The following is a 12,351-nucleotide window of genomic DNA, read 5'->3' as shown; positions in this document are numbered from 1 at the left end:
CCCAAGCTCTCACAGGGTGTCTGTGGCAGAGCCAGCAATCGAACCCAGATCTCCTAAGTCTCAGGCCAGCCTTAACCACAAGACCATTCTTCCTCTCACAAAGATGATCCCCATCCCATAGGAAAAATATTCTAACAGGATTTTAAAAAAATCCTATAAAAATACTTAAACCTGAACAAATATGTAATAATTGCTATTCAGAATCCATGCAGGGTCTAATTAAATCCATATTCCGTAACCTTAATTTAAAACAATCCCAATATTATTTTTAGGTTTTGGATGTGGATTTATTGCTTCTATCAGCAGCATGTTTGGCACCCGAAACCATACAAAACTCTGTGTGTTTCATCAAAGCGCTGGCAAGAACCTTTATTTTCTGGACAGCTGCTGTAGGCTTGCAGCAAAGAAGAACTAGCAGCTTCATTTCCCTTACATGGTGGTTCAGATTATAAAACATCCCTGTTGCTTATGCTTATGTTACTGTGCCGTTAGAAAACAGGGTGGTTGTGTTACTGATAATGTAAGCAAGTCCTTTCTGATTTGTACTCTAAGCCACAGTTTGAGATTAAGCTTTAATTCCGGAGATACGAGTTATATAATAAAGCAGAATATGACTCCCCGAGCGATACACTTGCTGACCTTCCAGTCTAGCGAGCAGAGGGGCTGCGGTGCTGTGCTCAGAAATCCGACCCGAGCAAATTCTTTCATCTCCTTAGGCATAATTTCACTTTGCCTCTTGATTTCTAATGCGAGGTGTGCATGATGTGCAAGAGTTTGCAGAAGCCCCAGAAGTTGAGTCAAGCTGTAGGTGGTGTTTTCACACACGAAAGAGACGGTAAATTATGTTCTCTTCATAGTAATTGAAAATAAAGGCACGTGGTGACACATATCTTCTGATTTTTTTCCTTTTATTCATTGTTTCATGTTTCTGTAATTCCAGGATCGGTTAGAGGAACTAACCACAATAATATTGTTTTTTACAAGATTTCTAACTTAATTTTGGTCAGGGACAAGAAACTCAAATATTTCTGGTAAACTAGAACAATGCCGCTTCCGTGAACTGAACTTGAAGGCTGTGCCCTGAAGAACTGCAAAGCATCTATTTGTCCTTGTTTCTTAAAACCTTTCATCTTTGTTCATAGAAAAGGGTTAAAAGCAACAGCAGAAAAAAGTGAAGACATTAGAATAACTCAGGCCAACTGCAAAGCCAGGACATTTCCCACGTTCTTACCCTGCATCTTGGTACCTGCTAGATTAGTGTCTCCTTTTCCATTATCCCATGAATAATAAACACTCCACTTCAGCCCTCAATCACTGCTTTGGCCCTGAGCCTTCAGAGCAGATGAGGCGGATGACATTATAAAAATAGTAAGTAAAAGCAATGGCAAAGACCAGGCTGGACAGGAGAAGAACGGGAACCCGGAGTTTGTCGTGCAACTGTCAGACAACCCTGATAATGGCGATTCCTCTTTTGGGTTCACTCTGTGTCCTTCAGATGATGGGACTGTGCATGCAGATCATCTGAATTCGCTTTGGTGGTGGTGGTGGTGTTAAATGACAACGGTCAGTGCTCAACTTGCCATACTCCCTTTTATAGAATTTCGGAGTTTGCCTCTGAGCATTGCAACTTCATATACTTTGCAGACTCAAGAATCCAGTCTGGGACAGAAAACCCTTTCGCTGCTGGATTAATGCAACGTACAAAAGACATGTCCTGCCCCTTCTGAAGCTTTTTCCTGCTATGTCAATGGTGTGCTGTGACCCCGAAGAGAGAATGTGCCTGGGAGAGCCACAATGGTAAAAAATCTATGATTCGATAACGCTTGTGTTCAGGCCAGTGGCAGCCCACACACTGCCACTGCTGAAGGTGATTAGACCCTCACTCCGAACTGACACTTAGGCAGATGATCAAAGTTAAACATGTGTTTTCAGGGTGCTCCAAAAATGAATTGACACAAGTACGTACTCCTGAAATTGGGCACTAAGTGAGGTTTGTGCTTTGCCACTGAGATGTAGTCATATGGAGAAAAAAAAAGCACTGTAAAAACAGAAGCCATTGTCTGTCATTACCTCTTTATCTTGCTATGATACATATGTCCAGCCTTGCTTCACTTTGCAAACGACTGTGGCTGGAAGCATCCATCATCCTTTCAGTTCAGTTGGATTAATTATGCTCAATCAAAATGTTTCAAAAGAGGACAGAAATGTCTGCAGCAGTTAATCCTGTCCATTCAGGTTGTCAGGACATTGGCATTTTACACTTCAGTTCAATTACAAGACAAATCTGCTAATGGGACGTAATCTTTCAGAGTAAACAAGGAAGCAAAGCACTAATATTCTGGCAATTGATTTATGCAGGATAAATGGTGCGGAGTAAAAGCTTCAGGAAGTCACATGAGTGAGAACAGCCATGAGATTGTCTGATGCTGCTTTCCCTTCCCTTCTTCCACAGAAAAAAAAATAATCATTATGTGAAGTCTCTTTTTAATTGAGCTGCATCCAGGAGTCAACTCTTGGCCAAAAGGACACATTATACCTGGTGGGGTCCCCTCCTCTCCCTCCTCTCTCCACCCCACTCTTTGCTTCCAAGGGGAAGCAGGATAAGAGAGGGAACAAGCGAATCATAAAAGCTTTTGCTGTAAAGGGTGAGACTCCAGGGTCGTATGTGCCTGCCCTGCAGACAAGGAGGCTGGAGAGTCGTGTAGCAGCTTGCCGGCATTTGGCAGTGAGTGAAGACGGGGCTGGGGGTGCTAACGAGAGACCCCCACCGCTCCCCTTCGATCCTCCCCCTTCAGCTCAGCTCTCTGTAGAAGGCACTGGTGAAGTCATCAAAAGCGAGGCCTCTGCAGAGGAATGAGTTGTGAGCTCTGAGCGTTTCTTTGACTAAACAAACCTTTAAAGGTTTTTAATTAAACCAAGCGATTTCAAGTGATGTAATTCCCTTCCCACACAAACTAAAATTTCCCAGGCAAGCTGATCGAACTATTGCTATGTAATTCCATGCACACGCACATATCCATGCGCGCACGCACACACACATACACACATCACACACCCTGTTATCCCTGGCACATTTTTAGAACAGATGCAAGAGAAAGAAAAGTGAATCCTTTGTAGCTTCTGCCCATTGCTAGGTTACTTACAGCACTGCAGCTTTGTAACTCTGCCTCGTCACCGATACCCTCCAACAGCCATTTGGACATCATGTTTTCATTAAGCATTTATAGCAAACCAACTGCAATTAAAGATTTATAAATTCTATTGCATTACAGCACAACCCAGAGCAAGAATTGCCCCCGAGGTCAACTTTCCTTTCCTTTTTTTTTTTTTTTTTTAAGGACAATAACATATTGGGATCCGTTATCAGTGGAAAGTGCATGCACTGCGTCTTCAGGGGTTTGTCCAAGTGATTTTGGTTTTGATGGAAGTATTTCATTTGGAACATAGTATTTATCGAAGGAGGAAGGGCCTGCAAATTAGAATACACCAAAAACTGCAAGTCAGTTCGGAGAGACCTCCCAAACTCATTTTCACCCCTGACTCAGTTCTTTCGGCACGAGCAGGAATTCAGCACGTTATCTGCCACGTGATAGATGCAAATGTACTTCAGGCAACTCACCTGAGCTCTCAGAGGAAGGTTGGTGCAATGAGCTGAACCCTGGTTTCCCAAGACCTGACCTCCTCCCAAAAATACTGCACCCATCCAGAAAGCTGGATGCCAGAGAAACGTGCTGCTGGATTACCTTCAAACACTCATCTTCAGAAATTTAAGTGGTTATTTTGTTCTGGAGGAACCTTATACCTTGGCCCAGCAAATGTTGTCGAACTCGTTCATCCACCTCCATCTCCGATTAGCAAATTTCACTGGAAAGGATGTTGAAAGCAAAGAAAGAGTTATGGAAATCTGAAATTATACTGTGAAGTGATGACATTGTTAGGATCAAAAAGGACATTGTTATAATTGGGTACATCCAGACTTTTACAGCACATTTGGAACTGAAGTCATGTATAAATACTCTTTCTCAGAGTACCCATGGGATTGTTTTTTTCCCAAGGACTTTAAGACTTTACAAGCTACTTTAAGGAAAACAGTGTTTGCCCTTTCTGTTAAAAGTTGGACCATACCGTCCAGATTCCGTCCAGCTTGATCTCTGCTCTTTCGGAATGAGGAGGGAGGGGCTTACCAATTTGTTTAATAAGACTTTACCAACCGCTATACTGTGAATGCTTAAAATTACACCTCGAAGTTCCTATTTAGTCATCAAAGAAGTGGACAGACTTCACAACAGTTTAGCACTTCACTGCCCTCGGTAAAGTCAGTGTTTCAGCGTGACCACTTTTTGGCTTGGAGAGAAGTCGCGATCAATCCGCAGACATATTTTTTCCTCATTTTTAAGACTTGGAGCGTTTTTTCACCTTTCAGGAAGACACATGCGCACGCAAGCTGTGCAGCACACCCACAAGTGCTCTCGCTTTTAGAGGGTGGTTAATTATTTCCGGAACGGTTACAGAAATATGTGGGTTGCAGCCTGATGTTTTCTGTGCATTTGTCCACATAGCAGATGAACTACTGCACAGTTGGCACAAAGCTCTGGCTCTCTCTCCGACGGGCTCGAGGGGGTTGTGGAGGGTGGGCTTGGCCGGAGCAGAGCTGCCGGCAGGAGGGGTAGCGGGAGCTGGCACAAGGCGGCTGGTTTGGGACATGGCTCTTAGCTTCGTGAGAAAGCGCTCCTGTGGATCTCATGCAAAGCAGCTGCCCTCTCTCCATTAATATTAAATTCTCTGTGCATGAAAAAAACTCCTCCTTCTCCTCCAAACTTGGATTTTCAAGGGTTTCATATGTTAGCCCAAGGTTGCGGGGGGGGGGAGTGAACTGCTCAGACCCAGCTTAACAACACACTATCCAGACCAAAAATCCACACTTCGCCTGTCAAAACTCAGCACTGAGTATTTCACTTCTGTTTGTACCTAGGCTGGATCTCCCCAGGGACCAGTGATAACATTTTGACTTGTGACAGATGCTTCCTTCATAAGGATATTTTCCAGGCTGACTTTTCCCCAGCCACCTCATAAAAATAGTCTCTTTTTATTTGAAACGAGTTATTTTAGCTGGTGGTGGTGGTAGTGTTGGCATCCTTTAAAATTTGTCTTTTGATTAAAAATGAAAAATATAATTCTAAAGTAATTAACGTGTGTTATTGGATGTACACTGATGATTACATTATAGGACTGGTTAGCAAAGGATTACAGTTAAGAGGTTTAATGTTCTCCAGCTGATCCTGTAGCAAATTAATCTGGTCTGACCTTTACTGTTCTTCGTTATGTCACCATAGTATCATTTCAGCTGTATCATCCCTTACCCCCTTTCAGTAAAGTTAAAAAAGTAGAGAATTTCAAAAACATATCTTTTAGGGGAAAGACTAACAAAGCAAAGCTTAGCTTGTTCATCGTAACTGATCAGTTGAGAAAAGTAGATCTGAATTGCAAACTGTTGCACTGCTGCAAACCTTATATTCTTGTTATAACAGCAACAAACTGTGAAGAAATCCATTGCCTCTATAAGGATGAGGTTCAGTACTAGATAAAATGGGAGCTGCTTGGCGCCACATACATATTGTATTGTGTCCTGTCCCTAGAAACAAAGGAAAATATGAGGCCAATAGCCTGCATCTAGCTATCTCACATTCGAATCCATCATGTTTAATCCCCCAGTGTCCACATGAAGCCCACGCAATTAAGTGTTTATATATGACAATGCAATCTCACAGCCATGAGGTCATACCGAGCAGAGTGGATTAAAAACATGCTACCTCAGTATAATAGATTCAGACTTCATAGATAAGAAAAGCTGCATAATGACAGATTTCTGAGCTTTTTGTCTGACTCAGCAGAGAACAAAAGACTAAGCCAATTAAATAACTGACATCTGCTTTTATATACTTTTGTTCATCTCCATGTAAAGCAATCTTAATAGGTATTTTTTTACTACCGTCAGAAGAAGAGGTTTGTCGCTAATCAGGTCTGTACAGATTAATTTTCCTGTTGGAAGTGTTAAAACGCACCGGTGCTAGCAGTCAAACAAATGATCAAACACATGATTACAAGAACGCATACTCCAGGGCTCTGTAAAACCGGGAGAACATCCAGCAAGCTCTCATGAAAACAGAGCCCGAGCCAGCTTTGCAAAAAGCAAAATGTAAATGCCTTGCTGATAAGCCACAGGTGCACAAAACCCAACCGGCTCAAAGGAGATGCAGAAGGAGTGAATTTTCTGCCCCTGCTTCACTTCCTCCATGGGACATTTTATTTCTCCCTACTCTTTTCTGGGCCGTCCATCTCCTGCTTAGGAGTCTGGGTGTGGAATGGCTGATTTTTGCCTGAGGTTTTTTGCACCCTTGGTCACTTCACGCCAGACCAGTGCAATCCTACCTACCCAATCCCTGGAGAATCATCTTTATTCATCTAATGCCATTTTTCACATTCCCATCTAGCTATTCTACCAGACCAGCTCCTGCATCTCTCTGTACATAACGCCAGTGCTCCTCTGCTTCAGTTTTCCTTCTTGGTCTGAATTTGGATTGCCCATTTGGTAGAAAGGGCACAACTCTACCATCTCAGAACAAATTGCTAGCTTAAATTTCTTGTTCCTAAGGAAGAAAATATTCATGTTTCCTAGGAAACTTAAAGCATTGTTCATTGTAAACATAATCTTGGCATATCTGAGGAATTAAGGCTCCTCTTCCATCACAGAAAAAACCTAGTGATATTTATCAAACATTTTCCTTGTAGCCTCTTCCCGGAAAGGGAATTAGACCTTCATTGTTTCCTTCAATCTGCTAAGCCCCTGATTTGAAATTATCGTAGGGTTACCTACTGCAAAAAGCACCTTCCTCATGACCCTGAGGAGCTGCGCCACCACCCAAGGCTCATGATGAAAGATTGCCAAGAGGAAGGTCGCCAAAATGATGATGTGATCTAGTAGCCTGCTGAATATTCTTCTTATGAAAGCATCATACTCTGATCTACCTTAAACCAAGCCTGGTGGAGTGCTGTAGAATACAGGGCAACGTTCTTCTCCCTTTACCTTATGATCTAGAAGCTGGGTATCTGGTCTAAGCTAATCATCCAGGCAGCCTCTTTGGTCACTTGAGAGTTAAAAGGCATCTTCAGAGAGTGATTTGTACCATAAACCTGAATGAATCGTCCCTTTCTCTCCTAGCTCACTCCAGATGGAGCCTGGGAGACCACCTCAGACACAGTGTCCAACACTTAGATGTTTAATATTATGTCACACAGATGCCTACACAGATGTCCTTGAAAGGAAGCCGCATTTAGGGCCTCAACTCTCACAGACATATTTTTATAGCCCAGAAATTATATTAATTTCCCTTTTTCTCCTTTGCTTTCCTTTCTCCTATCTCTGTTCTGTTCACGTGGGAGTTGTCACTGGTCATTAAATTGAAGTATTTGCATTGCAAAATGGAGCAAGTGTAGAATTCCCAGCATCCATTTCAACATGGCATGAAACCATGAAATCTGGCATGTAATTCTCCGAAGGGTATGACTGTATTATATGTGAATCACAAGAGTTGGAAAGACACACCCAATGTAAGATCCTCCAGTTATGCAATAGTGTTTAAGAAATCAGGCATTTCTTCAGATTCTACTCTTAATTTGCCAAAAGAAGTTGGTTGCCCAAGTCCATCAGTTGCCAGGAAATGTATGATGTTCAGCTCTGCTTTCATATGGCAACCTGAAAACACTAATAAATAGGATTTATTCTGACTGATGCCATTTCAAGAAGTATTTCTACACAATTGTAGGCACCTATAAATTAAGTTTTGTGCCTATAAATCAATCAAAAATTTCCCAGTCTGTCTCTCAGCATTCCATTTGGTTGATAGTAAGGATAATAAATTCACTTTATAAATGCCCTGATAGTGCTATTGTTAGCATTGTGCTCATTTCCTTTTTATAAATTCCTGGTTTGGGTTACACAGAACACTAAAAAATTTTAACTGTTTGAACTGAAACTGTATGTGGTTCAGTGGTAGGTTTCAGAAAATTTTTCATTATGTTTTCCCCCTCAAGCTAAAACAATTCACCTATTTTCCCATTAAAAAAAAAAAAAAAAAAAGAAGAAGCAAGAAGAAAAAAAGAAACTTGATCAGTTTTAATATTGTGAGACTTTGGGGCAGGGGCTTGAGATCTGGCTGCGGGAGATCTGTGCTTTTTGCCGTCTGTGTGGCAGCATGTTTTCACATGCACATGATGCACATATATATATATATATTAAAAAAAAGCTGCATTTCAAAAAATGTTCTCTCTCACCCCTTTTTCTGCATCCCCCTAAGGCAGGAGACTTTAGGGTTGTATTCTGCAAAGCACGCTACACTGCTGGACACATCTCAAACATTTTTAGCTTGCTGTTAGTTTACTGAAAGCTGCGGGAACTCTCCAAGTCCCCAGATACACTGTGCTGCAGACTGCATCTACTGACATGTCAAACTCCGGCTTGGGGAACCGAGTGGAAAGTCAGCTCTTGGACTTGTCAATAAGAATGATGCATTAAAACTTGATGTACAAATATCAGCTTTAGTAATGCTTTAGCACTATTTTATTAAAGAAAAAGAGTATTTAATGATAATACTTTCTAGTCGGAGCCGTTTTCCTGCATAAACTATGATACTAGCAAACACTATAATTTATTTACAGTCTACTTTTAGCAGTCTATTAGATTTTCCCAGATGTACGTTTCATTTAATTGAGTGAACAGTTAATGACCTCCTAATAAATACCTTTATATCTAAGCAATACAAAGAGATATTTCTCTGTGCTCACAGAGCTGTGGTAACGGTGCAGTCAGGAGCCCTGACTTTCATATTGTCTAAGACAAAACAATGATGTCAATATGAAAAGTAGCAACTTTTCATCAGGCTTTGAGAAGTCACTGAAAATTTGTTTCCCCTCTCCATTATGGGTTTTTGGAAGCAAATCATCCAAATCCTTCTATTCTACCTTCCCAGAGAAATGTCATTTTCCATTCCTCAACAGAAATTCATGCTTGCTGTTTCATATGTATTTGCATTTATTTTTTTACTTATATTGAAGGGAACCAAATATACGAGTTGTCTTTTATATACAATAACATAACTCATAGCCCAGGTTCCTTAATCTTTTCTGTGAGCAAATGGACGCGTAGGTAGGCAAAGAAAAGCATGCACGCTACGCAAATTCACATCCTAGTTAAAGCTTCACTGCAGCATTAGCAAATAAATATTTTGGGGACTAGTGACACCATCTTGGCTACCTAGAGCACAGATTTCTGCTGTCCACATTGAATCTATGTTGCTTTAGGTGTGACCCTATCAGGGAAAAAAGCAAGGAAAATTATTTCAGGTAGAGCTCTGTTAAAATATATGCTAGTAGTATAAATCTTGGTTGGTTCTTCCCAGTGTTTAGCAGTATTAGCAGCAGGCAGCAGCGTTGATGGCTTTGGACCAATGACAGAAACCTTGGATTATAAACACAGTCTTTCCCCCTTCCCCCCAGGTACAAAAGTACATTGAAGAGACTGAGCCCCAAATTCCAGAATGTTTTGGTCCTTCGAGCCACCTGCAGGAGATTTTTTATGTGCATGGTGCACCTCTCCAGAATAACGCACACAGGACGGCTTGCTGCTTACAGGCGGAACTGCTACAGGGTAGAATTAGTACGATTTCTTTTTTTTAATTTTTACTGTAATAAACCCAGATCACAGCTAGGATCTCTGAACATTCAGCAGAACATTGTATATCACCCCAAAGCCTATACTTCAAGTAGAAAAAGATAGGCAAAGGATATGTTACCCAGTTTGCAGATGATGGATAGATTTAAAAAAAAAAAAAGTCATGACGTATTTCAGCAATGGTAGAAGTCAAGTTCAGATCCAGAAAAAAACCTGTAGATTTGTCCTAAATGACCTGATACAAATTACCGTCTTTTCTATGCTTTTTCATATTCCTCTTTGTGGGTAATGTTTTTCAGTCTGTGCTGAGGATACAGTAAGATTCGCTGTGCAGAGGAAAAACAGGGTCTTTGCAGTAGTTCTAGGGAGCAGGTCTCTGGGTATCTAAATGCTGGGACCTGTTAAGCTACAAAATGGGAGCCATGATGGAGTCTTCCGCAAAGCAACGACATTTTCTGAACCAACTTGTCATTTAGTTCGTTAGTCAAGGGGTCCTTTCTCCAAAATATTGCAGTTTATGGAAGTTCTGTTCCGTAACATGCATCTCACTCCTCATGGAGTGCAGTCAAGCTCAGTGATGCTCAGGTCCCAGAAGAACCAGGGGTACATAAAAATTGTAGTGGGAAAGAAAAGTCTGTTTTAATATCTTTTATCAAAAAAACTAATGAAATCTTTGCCTGTTCTGGGATTATTCTGCTAATAGCTGAAAACTAGACCCAGGCTGTCAACCATCATAAGAAGTACTGATCCTCACCTTTACCAGTGCTGTGCTCATTCACAGCAGCTGATGATTTAGTCTTTGGTCATTTGAGTGCTACCTACACTCAGAAAAGTTAATTAAGAATAACAGAGTCTCTCCTGCAAACAATGGTGGCTCTGTTTCTTTAGCTCTTTTAGTAAATACTTCATTTCTGAAACCGGAGCTTCTAAACTGATTTGTGTTACAAGAGTAACTTTCCCTTATAATTAATTGATTGATTACTTAGTTAATTACTTAGTGATGTGATCGCTCAGGTGTATTATGGCATCTGGTAGGGTTGATAATGATCTCTGACTAAGTGTATGGTTTGTACCTGCTGGTACCTCTGCTCAAAACGTGGGGGGGTGCATTTGTTTGGATGTGAAGGAGACTGGGGGCAGAGGAAGGAATTTCCCACATCTCAGTCTGATCCTTCTTCTCATCACAAATTTGGCAATCTTTTGGTAAGTTTTATTTATGATTCAGAAAAAGAAAACAAAGTGTAAAGTAGGAAGGGCGTAACATATACCCATTTGCTGTGGCTTTTGAGTACAGGTTTTGCAGCGTTTCCCTCCCTTCCCTCTGGCTCTGCTAGGACTGCAGCTCATCCTCCTGGTTCAAGGAAGGACACACACGGTCTCCACATTGTCTATGAGCTACCAAGAAACTTCCTTAGAAAATAATTACGATTGACCCACATAGCCTGTGTGTCTTCTCCTTCTCCCCACGCCCCTGAATTTTCATCATTTTAATTTTCTAAAAAAACCCCTCTACTTTCAGATTTATTATGTTTCTGTGGCTAAAATTCGCGTGAGTAGGACATGTCAGATCAGTAGATCTGACATTGCTAAGTGCTGACACTACTGGAGATGCCACTCAATTCCTGTGATTCATTTTCTCTTGCTTTTGTACAACCTAGGAGTAGTCTTACCATTGCGTAGCGAGCTGCTTGTAGCCCTCTGAGATCACACAATCCTGTTGCATCATCTGCACCACACTCGGAAAAATTCCTGGTTTTCTTATCCTACCACCCAATGTTTTGCTTTGTTTGTTTGTTTTTAAAAAAGTTCAGTTGTCTATGAATGGTATTTTACCAGTTGTCTAAAAATTCTGTAACTACATGGATTGATGCTTGAAACGTTTCATGAATAATTGTGTTGCGGCTAGGAGACATTTGTTTATACCATCTATATAAAAAATTTAGGACATAATAGCATCTAATTAATTCAAGTTCCAGTGCAACATTTTTAGAAAAATTATAGGTATTAAGGTTATTTTCTCCTAAAATGATTTCGGTTTATTTTGCTTTTAGCTAGCATTTCCATAAGAAAATAAAATTATAACAAACACTTAGTTCATTAAAGTTTCAGTATGGATGTTTGAATAGGATTATTCTCTCTGGCCAGCTCAGTTCTTGATGATTCATTTCAGATTATCATCAGAACATGCCCATCTTCAAGCAAGAATTTGCAAAAATAGTGTTTTGAGTTGAGCATTTAATCTTCTTAACCAAATAAAAGTTCTTTGTAGTGAACATCAACTACAGCATTTCTAAAAATTGATTAATATACCCAAATTGAAATGTCCATCCTTAAAAAATAGTATTTTTTAATTTCCATTAAAACCTGGAATGCACTCAGCTCCGTTTCATTTCATAAAAGCCATCCTAATGGATTTTTCTTCAGAGTCTATCTTTTGCTCTATGCAATGAGTTTCAATTAAGCGTCATCTTTGCTTTTTCCATGTCTGGCTCATGATTGGAAGAAAAAAAAAAATTCCTACTGTAATATATCCCCTTTTTCCAAAGACTTATTTTACAGCTATTTTTTAACGAATTATAACAAATCCCTGAACCTTCAGGAGTTTAAAGCCAGTGTCAAGTTTT

At 40.5% G+C, this 12,351-nt stretch overlaps 1 long non-coding RNA gene across 1 annotated transcript in view; it reads left to right on the top strand.

Moving 5' to 3' along the window:
- The window catches only part of LOC143167916 (uncharacterized), a 49,170-nt gene that overhangs the window by 24,611 nt on the left and 12,208 nt on the right, over window positions 1–12,351 (top strand). The window lies entirely within an intron of this gene.

Source organism: Aptenodytes patagonicus, chromosome 16 (assembly GCF_965638725.1).
Source record: "Aptenodytes patagonicus chromosome 16, bAptPat1.pri.cur, whole genome shotgun sequence".
Taxonomy (NCBI): Eukaryota; Metazoa; Chordata; class Aves; order Sphenisciformes; family Spheniscidae; genus Aptenodytes; species Aptenodytes patagonicus.
The sequence above is the reverse complement of the archived record's forward strand: the minus strand, read 5'-3'. Positions and strand labels throughout refer to the sequence as shown.